The 16,756-nt window shown below is 52.9% G+C and overlaps 1 protein-coding gene across 4 annotated transcripts in view; it reads left to right on the top strand.

Moving 5' to 3' along the window:
* Window positions 1-16,756, top strand: part of EXD3 (exonuclease 3'-5' domain containing 3) — a 2,855,457-nt gene that overhangs the window by 2,001,768 nt on the left and 836,933 nt on the right. The gene's annotated exons all lie outside the window — the stretch shown is intronic.

Below are 16,756 nucleotides of genomic sequence, written 5' to 3' on the forward strand. Positions count from 1 at the left end.
ACCCACTCCAAGAACGTACTAAACATTTCAAAGTAGGCGCACGACACCGAACACCCCATTGGCATGCACATGTCCATGAAAAACTTGCCCTCAAATTGGAATCCCAGGAGGTGAAAATCGCTCGGGTGGACGGGTAGGAGCCTGAAGGCAGACTTTGTCTGATTTTGCCATCATTGCCCCCGGCCCCAGACCCCTCAACAGTTCAATAGCCTGATCAATAGATGCATAACGCACAGAGCAGCAATCATCATCAATGGAGTCATTCCCAGACTGCCCCCTTGGTGCCGATAAATTGTGAATCAGCCTAAACTCTCCTGGTTCCTTTTTTGGGACTACCCCCAGGGGGGAACAAACAAAGTTATGAACAGGTATTTTGTCAAAGGGCCCGCCACTCTACCCAACCTACATTCTTTTCCAATCTTGGCTGCTGCCACCACAGCATTCTGGGTGACCGATACTTGATTCCTGCAGAACGAGGGACCCACAAAATTCTCCACGGGAATTCTAAAACTGTCTCTGAAACCCCCAATTAAGGTTTTTGCTGAGGTCGCGCACTTATATCTGTTTAACCAGGGCATCATGGCGTGAAGGAGGATTGGTGACCTAGCTCTGGTGGAAACCCCTTCCTTCTGGTTTCTCCCCCCCCCCCTATCCTTCTGTTTTTTAAGGCACTTTGCCTCGCCATGCCCTGGGTTGCCACAGAAACTGCACGTGTGTCTAAATCTGCATGTCCCTGGTGCCCTAACGCAGGAGCGCCTGTTGTAATCCCAGCAGCATCCCTTCTTTCCGCCCCCCCCGCCTTGTGCAGCTGGGGGGAATGCCCGAAAGGGCTGAGGTTTGGGCGGGTCACTGGCAGCCTCAGCTGAAAGGCTGCCCACATGATCCAACCAGGATATTCCCTCCACCTGATTCCACTTTAACGTAGGATCAGATGCCCTGATGCGCCTGAACTTTTTGTCATACTCCAACCACCCCGAGCCCCCTTTTGTCGCCTGCGCCGTGCTGATCCTAGACATATAACAAGCCATCGCAGGTGCTTCCTCAGGGAAACGTTCTGTCACCACTGCCATGTAAATATTGTAGGCCAGCATCCAATGCCTGATGTTCTCCTCAACCCTGTATTTTAACATTTTGTTCGCCCACTCACGCGCGGGCATATAATCCTTCTTCCTCTTCATTTCTTCCCTCTCAACCTCATCTATCAATAGTGAAAAAATATCAATATATGTCCCTTTCCAAATTCTCTCCTTAACCTCCTGCGACAGGTGGCGTGAGAGAGATTCGTACGACGTGCATGCCTCACCCATGCCCAACAATGGCAACGTCTGTGGCTTACCATGCGAAGGTCCCGGGGTTTCCTTGGGGGCCCGACCGCCGGCACGTCCTTAGGCTTGGCTAGATCGATAAGCTGTTTCGCCCTTTCCAATGCGTCCGCCCCGACAACACCCGCCGCACTCACGTTCAAACCCATGCCCCCCAGCCAGGGAAGCACGGCTGCTAAACTGGAAACAAAATCGGGAGGAAGTGTTGGCACCCCCCCCGGGTGCGGAGGGAACAGGTACCAAAAGATCAGGCACCGCTGGCACTGGCACCGCTGGTGCGGGGGTAGGATTTGCAGGTGCAGGGGGAACAGGTAAAGAAAGATCAGGCACCGCTGGCACTGGAACCGCTGGCACTGGCACCGCTGGCGCGGGGATAGGGATAGGGTGTGCAGGTGCTGGTGGTGGGATAACGGGCGTCGCGGGGAGCAAAGGAACAGACCCCCCCACTGGGTTGACAGGAGAAGGCTCGCCCCCGGTGCATTAGGGAATGCGGGAAGGACAGGCAAAAATGGGGCCCCACCATTCCCAGGGACAACCTGCGGGCCTTTCTTTGCCCTACTCTTCTTCGGCAAGGGGGGAAAAGCCTCTCTTGGGGGTAAAGCGTCCCTGCGTGACCTCCCCGATGGCCCTTCCTGCGCATCCAGCCTCTCTGCCAGCTGCGCCATGGTACTATCCATTTCCCCAATCTTTCTCATGAGCGCGTCCAAAACAGTTGCTATACCCGGGCGCCGCTCGCACGCTTAGCCTTAGGGGGCATGACTACCCTTCTACCTGTACCAAACTTTTACCGTTGTTTTGATGGAGGAAACACGACCGGCCACTTCACCCCCGCTACCGGAGCCTCACTACTGGCTAGCCCAGCAAGGCAGGTGGTCAATAGGCTCCAACCTGCTTGGCTCCCAGCAGCGCCGGGATGCAGACCCTTGTCCGTGTCCTCAGGCACCCTCTGCGCAAACTCCCACGTCCTTGTGCAACGCCCCTGGTCTCAGCCGACACTCAGATCCGTAGGCACTTTAGTAATGCTAAAACAAAAGGTGAAAAATGAATGTTCCGCCGCAACTTGAAGATGCACTCTGCAAGGATCTCTCACCCTAACACGCAGCGCTAATGGCCGCACTCTGACAAAGCAATAATCACTGAAACTCAACAGAATGGGGGCAATATCCGCCCAATGGCAGCACCAGTGCTGCAGAAAAACACACCCCCTCTCACAAGCAAAATGAAGGCAAAATCAGCCCGTTTGCTGCACCAGCGCTGCTGAAAAACACACACCCCCTCTCACCAGCGTTGCTGCAAACCCTACTCGTGATGCGTGAGACGAATCCGATCGTCAATTTCCAGTGCTCGGCAATTGTAACTCCGGCTCCCTCCGCGATGCGTGTGCCGAGAAGGATTTGAACCAGCGACCCAAGCCGATACTGTATCCGCTCTGGGCTCCCCTCGCGATGCCCCCCACGTGGCTGTCGAAACAAAGGCAAAAGGTTAACCTCCCGATGGAGGGTGCTCACGGTGCCGGGATCTCCCACGCTGCCCCAACTTCCGTCGCTGCTACGATCGCTGCCCTGTGATGCGTGCGCTCTGTGTGCCTGCCTGCTGCCTCGATTCCGGTGCCCACAGCGAACAAAGAAGAAGGTTACGCAAACCTCCCGATGGAAGGTGAACGCGCCAGCGAAACCTTTGTGCTTTGTCCGCCCGCACCGACGATCCAATAATTCAGGAGGAGCGACGCTGTAAAAAAGAAAGAAAAAACGATTAAAGGTCCTCCCGAGGGAGGGGGTGGCACATGCAACGGATGTGCTGCCGAGGGGAGGAAGAGATCGTCTCTTGCGCTCCCCCCGGCTTTAAGGGTCCCCGAGGGTTGCCCACGCCCCCGGAAGTGATCAGATCACTTCCGGGGCGCGGGGGAGCCTCCCATGACCCAGAAGTGATTCAATCACTTCCGGGGCATGTCCCCTAGCGCAGGCGGGGACAATGATTGAGGCACGCTTCCGGGTGGCACGGCCGACCACCATAATGGCGGCGGGCCGATGCTGGCCCCGCCTTCCTCGTTGGTCAGGGATTAGCTCAGAGGATGTGTCAAAGACTCAGGAAGCATAAAGCAAAACAAAAGGTATGGATGACCACAGAGTGTGCTAGGCTCAGTACAAAGATAGCAGCATTCAGTGGAGGGGGTGCGCAATACATCCTGTCCTCCTCCCTAAAAATCGTATGTTACATTAAAGGCTGAAAGGCATAGTAATCAAGATTTATCTGAAAGAGACTGTAGTTATAGATTACTTATCTTTAGAATTACCCCCAGGCGTCAGACTAGATCTGGAGATATTTTCTTTAGCAGTACACCTGCGCGTCAGTAGAAGGTGTCGGCCGACTCTGCACCCTTCGTTGGCGTTGTGGTCGCCGGAATGACATTGCAGTGTCTACTTAGACGCCGCCCCTGCTCGCTGAGGTCAGTTCTTTCTTTTTCCGCGCCTTCCTAGCGCAGATCCGGAGAGAGCTACCCCTTAGTCGCTTTTTGACTAACTTTTTCTCGACCTTTGTCGACTTATTTTTTGATTCTGTCGACTCCTGGTGTACAGGAGAGGTCCCATCTTCGGACCGGGTTTAAACCGCGCAAGGCCTGTAACCGCCTGATGTCGGTTACAGACCCCCACCTTGTTTGACTGTGGTGCCTGGAGTGTGACCATGACCCCAAGTCGTGCTCCGACTGCCAGGCCATGAATCCGAAGTCTTTGCGGGAGTGGTCATGAAAGCTTTTGGAGGCCCGGCAGTCGGCTCTGCGTCGCTCGAGGTCCTAGTTGAGAAGGTGGTCTCTGAACCAGTTGCAAAGCCACCATCACCATTCGTCATCAAGTCTTCGCATTCCTCTGGTATGTCGACGCACAAGAAGAAGGTCAAGAAGCACCGTTGCTCTTCACCTTTTCCCCGTTCGCCGGCTGACGCGATTCTGGATCCAGAGCGTCGTCGCTCTCCAGTTCCATCTTCGGAGCCTGTTCCAGGGACTGCTCTGCGCTTCCCTCCTTTTCCCGGAGCTGGAGCGTCCCCTGCCCAGTTTTCGAGCTTTCTACGAAGTGCTTCATGGCATCTTTGGGCAGCACAACTCCACCGGCGTGCTTTCGGGTCCCGTCGACTCGGCTGGAGGCACTGTGCCTTCGATGCCGGCAGCTCTGGCGCCTGAGGGCTCCCGAAGATCCAGGCCTGGATCCGGATCGACACCAGTCGACCTCACGGTACCTTCCCTGGCGCCTATTACAGTGACAACAGCCCCAGTGCCGGTTGTGCCCCCGACCGGTGCCGACCCCAGCCTCACCCTCGATTTCGACACGGCGCCGGACCGACGTCTATAAACATTGGTACCGGCGCCGGAAGGTACATTTGTGCCTCTGTTCATTCCTGGTGTTGCTTTCAGGCCTGAGTGGCAACCAGAGGAGGGTGAGGAGGACTGGGAGGGGTCTGTGGACCCTTCGGCTGACCAGCTTGAAGAGCCGGACTGGCGAGAGGAACTGGGTGATGCCAGTGGTTTGGATACCTCTCCGGATCTTGGCATCCTGTCCCGCCTCTACCCTGGCTACGGAGGAAGGAGCTTCATAGGCAGTGGTGTTGCATAGGGCGGCTGAGGCTAAGTTCGGCATTCGATGTGGCTTGGACACGACGGACTCGCTAGGTAGAGGGATTTCCATGACATTTCGTCACCACGCCTGGTTGAGAACATCTGGTTTTTTAGGGGATGTCCAAGCCAACCTCATGGACATGCCCTTAGATGGCTCCCGCCTCTTCGGAGACAAGGCAGATACTGCCCTTGAGCCCTTCAAGGACTTGCCGGCCACGGCCAAGTCCTTGGGCCTCACACTCGGCCAGTTGGTGGCAGAATACGCCACCACTTCCATCACATCGGACAGGTGGGTGCTGCAAATAGTCCGGAGGGGCTACTCCCTGCCCTTCAAGACTACCCCTCCTTCTATGCCTCCAGCATACAATCAGCTGACGGAGGAACGCCTTGGTCCGTGGGGAAGTCAATGCTCTCTTGGCCAAGGAAGCTATAGGGAGGGTTCCCGGGCCCAAAGTAGGCAGTGGTTGTTACTCCTGCTACTTCCTGGTCCCCAAAAAGGACAGAGGCCTTCGTCCTATCCTAGATCTCAGAACCCTCAATTTCTTCCTCAAGACGAGAAATTCAAAATCCTCATCCTTGCTCAGGTCCTGTCTGCCCTGGATCCAGGAGACTGGATGATAGCGCTGGACTTGCAGACTTCCTACTTTTAAGTCCCCATCCTGCCTGCCCATCGTCGCTATCTATGGTTCATGGTGGTCCCAGTCTTACCCTATCTCGACGACTGGTTGTTGATGGCGGGCTTGTCCCAAGTAGTTGTCTTCCACCTCCAGACGACGGCGAATCTCTTGCATTCACTGGGGTTCACTATCAATGTGCCAAAGTCACACCTGACTCCCTTTTAGTCACTTCTTTTCATTGGGGCAGTTCTGGACATGGTGCAGTTTCGGACCTATCCTTCCGAAAGTTAAGTCCAGGATATTCAGGCTATGATACCAATGTTTCAGCATCTATCCTGGGTTCTGGTGAGACTAACTCTGAGGTTGTTGGGCCTCCTGCAAGTGACCCATGCAAAGTGGTACATGCGGGCCCTGCAGTGAGACTTGAAGTTCCAATGGACACAGCATCAAGGAAATCTTGCCGACCTGGTCAAGATTTCAGCGGGAACTGCCAAAGATCTGCAATGGTGGCTGACGGACCGCGAGTGGTTCAATGGCAGACCCCTCTCCCTTCCCCAGCCAGATCACAGAAGTGATGGACGAGTCTCTTCTGGGCTGGGTTGGCCATCTGGAGAAGGTTGAGATCAGAGCACTCTGGTCTCCGGTGGAAACCAAGCTCCATATCTATCTGCTGGAGCTTCAGGCGATCCGACTGGCACTAAAAGCCTTTTTGCTATCCATACACGGAAGGCTTGTTCAAGTGTTCACAGACAACACTACTGCCATGTGGTACTGCAACAAACCGAGCGGGGTGAGGTCGTGGACCCTCTGTCAAGAGGCCCTGCGTCTCTGGCCTTGGCTGGAGCACCAGGGCATTTCCCTGATGGTTCAACACCTGACCAGTTCTCTGAATGCAAGGGCGGACAAGCTCAGCTGAAGGTGCCTTGCGGATCACTAATGGTGTCTCCAGCCGGAGGTGGAGCAAGGTCACTTTCAGAGGTTGGGAGAGCTTTGGTTATATGGCCAGGTACTACCTACACCCCCTCCTCCCCACTCAAGACCTGTGACAGGAGAGAAGTTTTTGGATGCGGGGGGCGTAACACCCCCGACCGTATTTATTAAACAAAGATTAATAAACATTTATCAAAATTACAATATTTACATGATGTAGCATATATAAACTTTACACTGATTACAATTGATAAGTACAGATGTCAGATGGCTAACCTTAACATAACTCTAATACAAAGGTTTCATATCCATATCTAACATATCTTTAATAATCATTACAATCTTTATTTTCCTAATAGAGCCTACGGCAAGGTCACTAACTGTTGTCAGATCCTTATCAATTTCTAACCACGCCCTCCAGCTGGAGTGCGCATGCGCAGAGGGCCCGTTCACCGTGAGGGTACTCCCCCCCCCACCCCCCGGTTAACCCCGTACGCTCTGTACCTGATCTCCATAAAGGAGCCCAAGCTGGGGAGCCAGGAGCGAAGAGACAGACTCCTGAGCTCCCCAGCCCTTTATAGCCCGGCCAGGTCTACTGGCCGGACGTTGCCCATTCGCACGACCCGGAAGTGATTCTAATCACTTCCGAGTCACGCCTCCAGACCAGGACCTATGGGAGAGGAGGCGCGCCTGTCGCGTCACTAATGTGCGCGAGAGGTACGCCTCCTGTTCCGTAGGAGGGGCCGGCGTGGCCGATGTCGGCCCCGCCGTTCTAGATCTGTTCGCCTTCGAAGAGAATGTGCAATGTCAGCTGTTTTGCTCGTTGGAGTTTCCAAGGCGGCATTCGCTCGGCAACGCTTTTCGTCGCAAGTGGAGCACAGGCCTTCTATACACTTTTCCGCCCATACCACTTCTGCCCAGAGTGCTCAAGAAGATCAGAAGCGACCTGGCACAAGTCATTCTTGTGGCTCCGGACTGGGCACGGAGAGTGTGGTATCCTGAGGTTCTGGACATGTGCATTGATCCTCCAGTCAGGCTGCCCCTTCAGGAGGATCTTCTGTCGTAGCAGCTGGGGAGGGTCCTTCACCCGAACCTGTCCACTATCCGCATCCTTGCGTTGAGATTGAGTGGCGACAGTTGACAGCTTTTAACTTATCTCCTGAAGTCTGTGAAGTTATCTTGGCAGCCAGGCGTCCCTCTACCAAATCGGTATATGCCTGCCGATGGAACAAATTTTTAAAATATTATACAGATCGGTCTGTTGGACCTCTATCTGCTCCCTTATCTGAAGTCCTACTCTTCATGCTTTCTCTGGCCTGGAGGGCTCTGCTCTGGGCTCCTTGAAGGCTACCTTTCGGCCCTTTCTTCTTTTCTTTGGCTGTCTGATCAGCCATCTGTGTTAAAATCTCCAATTGTGCAGAGATTTTTGAAGGGGCTAATCCATTTGTTTCTCCCTTCACCTTTTATCATGCCACTGTGTGACCTTAATTTGGTGCTCACCCTCTTAATGTGTGCATCGTTTGAGCCGCTGCATAGCTGCCCACTGCCGTTGCTCACCATTAAGACAGCATTTTTGGTGGCAATAACCTCTGCCAGGAGAGTCAGCAAACTACAGGCGCTTTCATCAAAGCCTCCTTACCTGGCGAGCTTTCCTGATAAGGTAGTACTAGGGCATCTTTTCTTCCTAAGGTGGTAACACCTTTCCATCTGGGACAGTCGGTTACCCTGCCCACCTTCTATGCACCCCCGCACCCTTCCAAGGAAGAGGAACGTCTTCACTGTCTGGACCCAAAAAGAGCGTTGTCGTTCTACCTTGATCGAACAAGAGTTTTGGGTGGACAACCAACTCTTTATAGGGTAGGTGGTTGCAAAGAGAGGCCGTGCTGTCCAGAAGAGGACTATATCCTGGTGGATTAACCTGTGCATAAATATTTGTTACACCTTAGCGAAGAATAAGCCTCCTGAACGGCTTAGGGCCCATACTACCAGGGCGAAAGCAGCCACCACGGGCTCTCCAGCGTGGTGTTCCAATATCGGATACTTACCAAGCTGCCACGTGGGCATCTGCACACATGCGCCAGACACTACTGTCTGGACTACCAGGTTCGCAGAGAGGGCCTTTTTGGTCGCTCTGTTTTACAGGATTTTCTGGTCTGAACTGTTCTGCAGTTCCTCCTCCGGGGATGGAATTGCTTGGGTATCTGTTCAAAGGTAAGGAATCTGCAGCTAGATGTCTCTATCAGATGGACAGCTTACTTACCTTCGATAATGTCTTATCTGGTTGGGACATAATCTAGCCGCAGATTCCTTACCGACCCACCCAACCTCGCCGCACTGCGAAATTGGTTTTAAGTGGTTTACCTTCAGGGCCCTAGCTGTTCACTTTTTTAACACACCATGGTCAGTCACTTCATGGCTTTGCGCTTCTGGCGTGGAAAGTCGTGAAAAGTACTGACGTCAGCACGCCCTAGTGGCAGTTATATTGGTGACGCAGTTGTCACGACAATGACGAACACGACGCTGACGATGCCACGCGGAGTCAACCTATGCCACCTACCGGCACGCAGGGGTACTACTACGAAAAATCTTCTGGATCCAGCCTGACACCTTGAAGTTCAAAGGTAAGGAATTTGTGGCTAGATCATGTTGTTACCGAGGGTAAGTAACTTGTCCGACAGGTTTGTTCATGTTCTCATTTAATATGTTCGCCTTATCCTAAGAAAAGCAAATGTTTCACTTTTTGGTTATTTTTCCAACATATCTTTGCCACATAGATATTTAGTTAATTATTTATTCTTTGTTGTGTCAGAGACTGTGAAGTGGTTTCACTTGACATTTGTGCTTGTTGTTGGAAGCCTTGCAGTAGGACCTTTTATGCTGTTTGAACAGTGTACACAATTTAAACATTGGAATGTTACACATTTGTTCTTTTTTATGGTGTTCTGGTCATATTTTGAAGGGCTTCTATTGTCCTGATACTTCCCTTAATGTTTCCTCTTCTAGCATAGTTGGTTTATTAGTTAAAAGATACTTCATATGTAGATACATCATTTTCCACAAAGTTCCAGTGTCAAGATAATTTAATTCATTTTCAAACTCACTTGTGAAAATGTATTCACATATGCCAGCTTCTCTAGATCAATGTTTGCAGGTTTTATTTTCATTAAGAATTCTTGTGTAAACAATTTTCTGTATTTTTTGCTTGTCACAGTATTGTTGTTATTTCTTCTGGAATTTATCAATCAACCCTAGTAATCCAGAGTATGACAAATATTCAGCCTGTTGTCTAGGATGATCAATCCTGGTGTTTAACAAGTTATTCCGATGAGTTTCTTTACTATATGGTGTAGCTATCAATCTGATGTTCTTTAGTGACATGTTTACATCTAAAAAGCACGAAAGATATTGTGGTGATCGCATCTATATGTTCACAGGTTGAAAGCAAGAGAAGCATTACTGTCTGAGAATAACATAATGAATTAACGTCGCTGCAGAGGGCTAGCAGATTCAACTGTTTTACATAACATTTGAAGTATTTACTAAGGTGTGAGAATGAGATTCTTTAACAAAAAAGAAAAGATTTTGTACGACTAATGAAGACAATACATTGAAATGTGATGAACATTAATTGATAAACTCGGAGCCAGACAACGTGAATTCTATTGGCAATTGTGGTGTAGGATACCACAGACAACTTGCATTGTTTGTACATTAGGGGCAATTGTCAGGGCACCAAACCTATGAACCTATGCAGTTTTTGAAGGAGTCTTAGACTTACCATTAATGTGAAAATTAAAGAATAAATATTCAATATTTCCGCAGTGCTACCGACAGTCCACTTGATGGGAATCAATTTCACAGTGAAGAAATGCTATGTTGGCTGCGTTGCCCAGAGTATGCCAAGCGCGAAATATAAAGAAGCGCGCACTTAGGACTCGGCCTCCCCGGGCACCCGGTCGCGCCCCTCCCCTTTGGTGGTTCTCGTCCTTGGAGAAAGCGCGATTGCAGCAAGAAGTACTTCCGGGTCAGCAGCGACGTGACGTCACTTCCGTTCGGAGCCGGCGCCTCGAGGGGTGAGAGGGCGTGGGCCTATTTAGGGCAACTTGCCCTTGTCCTCGCCCTCTTTCTGACTGCGCCGGCCCCGGTATGCAGGGGTCTCCTGTAATCTCGGCGGGAGGTCGGTGCGGTATTCTGAAGGGGTCGGGCGGTATCCGGAAGAGGTTGGCGCGGTGGGAGTCTCGGCGCGGTTGGAATTCGTTGAGGGGGCGCTGCCCCGCCCGTTGACCGTGGGCCGCATGGGGTTTGAGGGGCATTTGCCCTGCTGGAGTGAAGCGCCCAGCGGTGGCTCCATGCGGGGGCAGGTGGGCCCGGTTTGCCAACTTATATCGGTGAGTGCGTTTGTTGCGGCCGTTGGCTGCGGTCTTGTAGCAGGGCGCGGATATGTCTGGTTTAGCGGATTGGGCGTGGGGGGGGGACCGCATTGCATTGGGCACTGGTGAGCCCCCCCCCCCCCCCCCCCGCCTTTGAGCTTGTGAATTGGGAGATGGCGTCGGGGTCGTGTTTGGGGCAGGCGGATGCCCGGTTGTTAAGCGAGTGGTTGCGGGCATAAGTGCGGGTTGATTGGCTGCGGGCTCAAAGCGGATGGTCCGAGGTTTGCCAAATACTACTTCCGGGTGGTAATACATCTTGGGGGAGGAATACTCGATGTTAGCACATTCTCTTTCGTACTGGACATAGAGATGTGCACTGATTGCGACAGCGAGGGTGGTTGAGCGCACTCGGACTTGAGTGGCGAGATGTAGGGTGCGAAGGAGGATCGAAATACCAGGTGTGGCCATATAGGCCTATGTCGCAAGATGTTGTACCGACGCCTAAGGAATGGCGATTGCGAATCAGTTGTAGGGGTTTGTAGGTGCGGATATGTTGGCAGATTTGGGGGTCACTGTTTAAGTAGCAGGAGGCTGGCTTCATTGGGGCTAATACGGTTTTTTGTGAATTAGCAGCTGGCGTGGTGCAGCGCAAATTTCGACGAAGTAGAGGGGTCCCGGGCGCTCGTGATTAGATAGGGCGCCGTTTTTTCTGAAACACAGCCTCCTTTTTATATATACGGATCCCAGCTTGTGAGTGGTGTGCTCGTGAGTAGCGTGAATGAAAACCTGGGCAGGTTCCTTTCGTGTTTGCTTCCGAGGTGTGTGGGCGCTGATGCTTCGAAGCAAACCCGAGCACGTTTTCTTGGGTATATTGTTTCCTGCGTGCGAGGGGGGTGCGCAGAAACTGCTACGAAAGCCCGAGCAGGTAGATTCCTCGTGTTGTAATGATCCCTGCTTCTGTGTGGTTTTTGTGTCTGTGTCGATATGTTGAAGGCATGAGATGTTTCCTTTGTTATTTTTGCGATCCCGGCGTCCGAGGGGCGTCAGTGGGGACGCGGTTACCTCGAAGTAAACACGAGCACGTGTTTCTTTGATATAATGATCCCGGCGGGCGAGGTGGGGGCGCTGAGACTGCGGCGAAAGCCCGAGCAGAGGGATTCCTTCCGCTAGAATGATCCCTGCTTCTAAGTGTTTTGTGTGTGCCGATATTTGGTAAACACAAGAGGTTTAATCTTTAGTATAGCGATCTTGGCGTCCGAGGGGTGGATGGGCGTCAATATCTTGTAAGCCTGAGCAGTTTCCTTCTTTAGAGTGGCGTCCCCTGCTCCGAACATACCTCGTGGTAAGCATGGGCATTTTTCTCTTGGAAAAAGGGATCCCGGCCTGCGAGTTGGGCAAGGGATGATACCGTGGAAAAAGCTTGACCACCCTTGGGGGTCCCAGCTATGTAGGTTCTGTCTTTTTGCCAACCGGGGACTAGCGTCGGTTTGGCGGCGGCTCCCCCACGGACGGCGTACGGTGAATCAGCCTTTCTCGATTCCAGGGTGGCCGGCGAGAGAAAGCAGCAAGGTGGGTCTTGTTGACCACGGATCGGTGCGGTGAAGGGGATGGGCTTCCATGATACATTACGATGTCCTATTGATTTCTAGGAGTGGTTATGGGGTGGTTGGCTGCCCTTTACTGTTTTGTGGTCGGTCCCAAGTTTACATGGTATTTCAGAGAGAGTATCAGCTGGGGAGAGGTTCAGCAATGTTACACTGGCAGGGCAAGGCAGGGTCGAGACTGGCCAGAGGGCAGCCACGTGACGGGCAGGTTGGGTGCCAGGGGAACCGGATGTTCTAAGTGTCGCAGGGATTGGGGCAGGCGGGAGGCTTCAGTTGTTTTCAGAAAGCTGTGACTAGCTTGCTCTTAGCGCAGACACCTAGCCGGGGTTTTTTAGGGCATGTTTTTGTTGCACAAGTCGACATGTTGTCCTCGCAGCTGCGGGCGGTTTTTTGGGGAGGCTACAGGCACTTGAATATGGCTGGGGATACTCTATCATGAGTCGCGGATGGGGTGGGACCCCTGAGGTAGCGAGAACCCTGATGTAGTGAGAAGACGGATGGGCGAAAGCTGGTGTTTAGGCTAGTTTGTGGTTACAACTGTGGGCATCAAGATCTAGGCGGTGCGAGACGGAGGTAGCGGTTTGCATAGGTCGAAGGACAGACGGTGGGGCCTTCGGCTGTGGTGGTCGTCAGCGTTTCCGAGGAGCCGGGCTTGAATTTTGGCAGGAGCACCTGATAATGCGCGACTCAGGGCAATTCGCTTAGTCCCGCGTTTTTTTTGGAGGGCCGTTCGGTAACATAAGGGAGCTCGTGAGGAGGGCTCCGAAACCACATGGCTAATCGGTGAGGATAATATAATGCCAAGAGGGCTGCGGAAGATATTTGACTGGTAGCATTGTCAAGATTGTGGTGGGCCCCCGATGGGGTTGCAAGTTTGGACGGAGGTGTGCACACCGGGAAATTTTTTCTCAAATCTTGCTGAGGGACGTTGCTAGTGAAAACGCCAGGGTGGCACAAGAAGGGGTGAACCTGTTGTGGGTAGAATTCGACAGGGCGCTCGGCGGAAGGTTCAGGTTACAGGAGCACAGGAGTGCACATTTTGGACACCAAGGGGTCAGATGCCCTGCCGTCCGCTAATTAGGGTTAAGATAAAGTTCTTGCTTTGCCTACAATAAGCACCATCTCACTCTGGGCGAGGGGTCACATCTTGGCCGTGTTTGGCAATGTCAGCGGTTCATTGCTGGATGGCATCGCTGTGCTGACTTTTTGAGGGCAATTAGGCGTTAAGGAGAGGTCCGGCACGGCCACGTATATATAGGCATTTATTTCTTACAGGGGGCTAGCCTCATCTTTTAGTATGCAGGATCTTATGCACCTATGCACCACAGAATAGGCTGACCGTTGGTATCACAGGGAGGAATTGGTAGTTGCTTGGGCCCCCCCCCCCGTTGCTGGTTGGCGAGGGGCTACATTTGCAGTTGGGATTCGGCTGCGGGGTCGCGATACCCTGTTAGGGAGGGGACCTGACCCTAGCACTGCAAGCACACTCAGAAGGAAGTGAAGGCAGTGTAACGAACCTCACCATTTGGTTCCCCGGGGGCTTGCGCAGGGCTGATTTGCGAATGATAGGGGGCACGGAACACCAGGGCGCCGGTTACAGCATCGGAGGGTGTTCGGTGGCTTCAGCAAGCGGGGTGGAAGGAAGAAGGAGGTCCGTCTTCATGAGGTGTAAGACAACAAGTAGGGCACCAGTCGGTAGAGGATGCCTTATGCTTCGCTGTTCATCTGACCAAGGGGGGGCACACAGGAATAGGCGGGCCACTCTTTCTCGGGGGTGGGGTTGGACGCTGGGTCACTTCCGGCTGCATCTGCATTGTGGCATCCATTCAGGCAGCAGTTATGTGGTTCGACCGGGGTCGTTGGGAGGGGTATCCCTTGGGAGCGCTTTTCAGTGGTCAGGACTGGGAGCACATCTGAGGGTGGGCATTTTTTCAGTACAAGACTAGGGGGACTCTGTATATGGGCAACTCCTACAAGAGGGATAGGTATCAGCAAGTCGTACGACAGACTTTCCTTACTAAATTTTTGGGGACCCCCCAGGCGGAGCAGACTAGCGGGGGCTTCAAGACTCGGGGCAATGGGAGGCCTGCAGTTCCTGTGCACTGGGATTCTAAAGTAGACAGGCCCGCTCCCTACAAGAGGTCATAACCTGATCATATTAAGAGGTGTCCGGTAACGGCTGGGTGTTGCTCAGGGTGGAAAAAATATGCTCACCAGGTATCAGGGGCAGTCTGGTCCATAGGTAGGGCATATCGCACACTGGACTAGTTCCTGCAGCGGAGAAAGCAAGGAGGGTGGGTCACTAGATTCAGAATTGGGGCCGCGACAGGCGCAGCTAGCCAGGTATTTCACCGGGCAAGATGGAGGTAGTATGTTTGCCCTAATCGGTGTAGACACAGAACCACTGGCCCGTGCGTTTTTGGCTCGGACTGTTCATTGGTAAGCAGCAGCTCGAGTGAAGCGGTTAAAAAATGTCTCCCTCAGGTGAGTGACTGGGCTGCTCCTGGGATCCTACTCTTTAGCAGCTGGCCGAAGACTCCAGGTGGGACTGCAGTCCCCTTGAGTTGGTTTGTCCTGCATTGATGAGTTAATATGAATGACGAATCAGGGCATTTGGATCGGTCATGACCGGGTCACTGTGGACTAATGGTTAAGGTCTGGCATTCTTACTCTCATGGTTAAAGGCTCAATTCCCATTGATTCTGTTTTGGATAGATGTTTCTTCTGAGTTGGTCTATCTTGCGTTACTTAGGCCAATGGGCCTCGAGGGAGATCGGCCTGATTTTGCCCATACTTAGGTAGGTCTTTTGCCAAGATAGCGTGGTCTCATGACGCCAGGGAGAAATTAAGAGCCACAATTATGGTTAGATGCCCTGTTAAATTTCGGCCAAGTGCTGGGAAGGCTGGTATGGCCTAGCGTTGCCCTGGGTAGGGGGCCTGCTTGTTGATGCAGCCGAAGAATGGGGATCGTGGAGTTCACTGCAAAGGTGGGCACAGGTATACCTGGGATCCAGGAGAAGGAATCCAGGCATTTGAATCCGACATGGCTCCGAGCCGGAGGATTGGTAGGAAATGAAGGATCCAGGGGTTGCCTCGTGGTGGGGAGGGCGAAGGGCGGTCTGCCCTGGTCCCCCTTGTGGCGGTAAAGAGGCCACATAAATTGCCTTTACATTGTTAAGGGGAGTCCTCCTGCATACTCCTTAGGCCAGCACTGAGGTGGAGAGACGGTAAGCTCACCCCAGAGAGAACAGGACACCGGCTGGGGGCAAGGGCGCCAGTTTAAAATAGGGCATGGGGCTTCCGCCCCTGGTTATTCCCTACGAGCCCCGATGGGCAGCCTGGTGGTGGAGGGGTGGGCCCCTCAGGTGGCGGACAAGGACCAGATGGCAGGGGCTCACCCCTCAAGGACGCAGGTGGGTTGCGCCTTGCGTGGTTCTCAGTTGGTTGGGGGACGCGAGCCAGAAGGCCCCTTAGTGCTGGAGCAATAGACAACGTTCTTAGTGTAAATAAATTGAGTTCTGCCCGACTTGAGGATGGAGCATGAAGATAGGGGCAACTTAAATATAAGTATTTATTAACGATTGAATTTGATAAATCCATATCGTATTAAATTGTATGAATTATATATTGTCATGTTTGTGTGATGATTTGTAATAAACATGGCCTTTTTAACCCACAGCTCTGGTCGTCAAGCATTGCTTTGTGGGTTTGGTTGGGGGCAGGGCCGGGAGCCATCCTGGGGGGGTACGAGTCCTATGCCAAGCGCGAAATATAAAGAAGCGCGCACTTAGGACTCGGCCTCCCCGGGCACCCGGTCGCGCCCCTCCCCTTTGGTGGTTCTCGTCCTTGGAGAAAGCGCGATTGCAGCAAGAAGTACTTCCGGGTCAGCAGCGACGTGACGTCACTTCCGTTCGGAGCCGGCGCCTCGAGGGGTGAGAGGGCGTGGGCCTATTTAGGGCAACTTGCCCTTGTCCTCGCCCTCTTTCTGACTGCGCCGGCCCCGGTATGCAGGGGTCTCCTGTAATCTCCCACCCACCCGTCCCTAAAGTTAGAGCTTGGGGAGGTGTTGCATGTGGAATATTCTAAGCGGCGGTAAAGAGGCCACATAAATTGCCTTTACATTGTTAAGGGGAGTCCTCCTGCATACTCCTTAGGCCAGCACTGAGGTGGAGAGACGGTAAGCTCACCCCAGAGAGAACAGGACACCGGCTGGGGGCAAGGGCGCCAGTTTAAAATAGGGCATGGGGCTTCCGCCCCTGGTTATTCCCTACGAGCCCCGATGGGCAGCCTGGTGGTGGAGGGGTGG

Source organism: Triturus cristatus, chromosome 1_2 (assembly GCF_964204655.1).
Source record: "Triturus cristatus chromosome 1_2, aTriCri1.1, whole genome shotgun sequence".
NCBI lineage: Eukaryota > Metazoa > Chordata > Amphibia > Caudata > Salamandridae > Triturus > Triturus cristatus.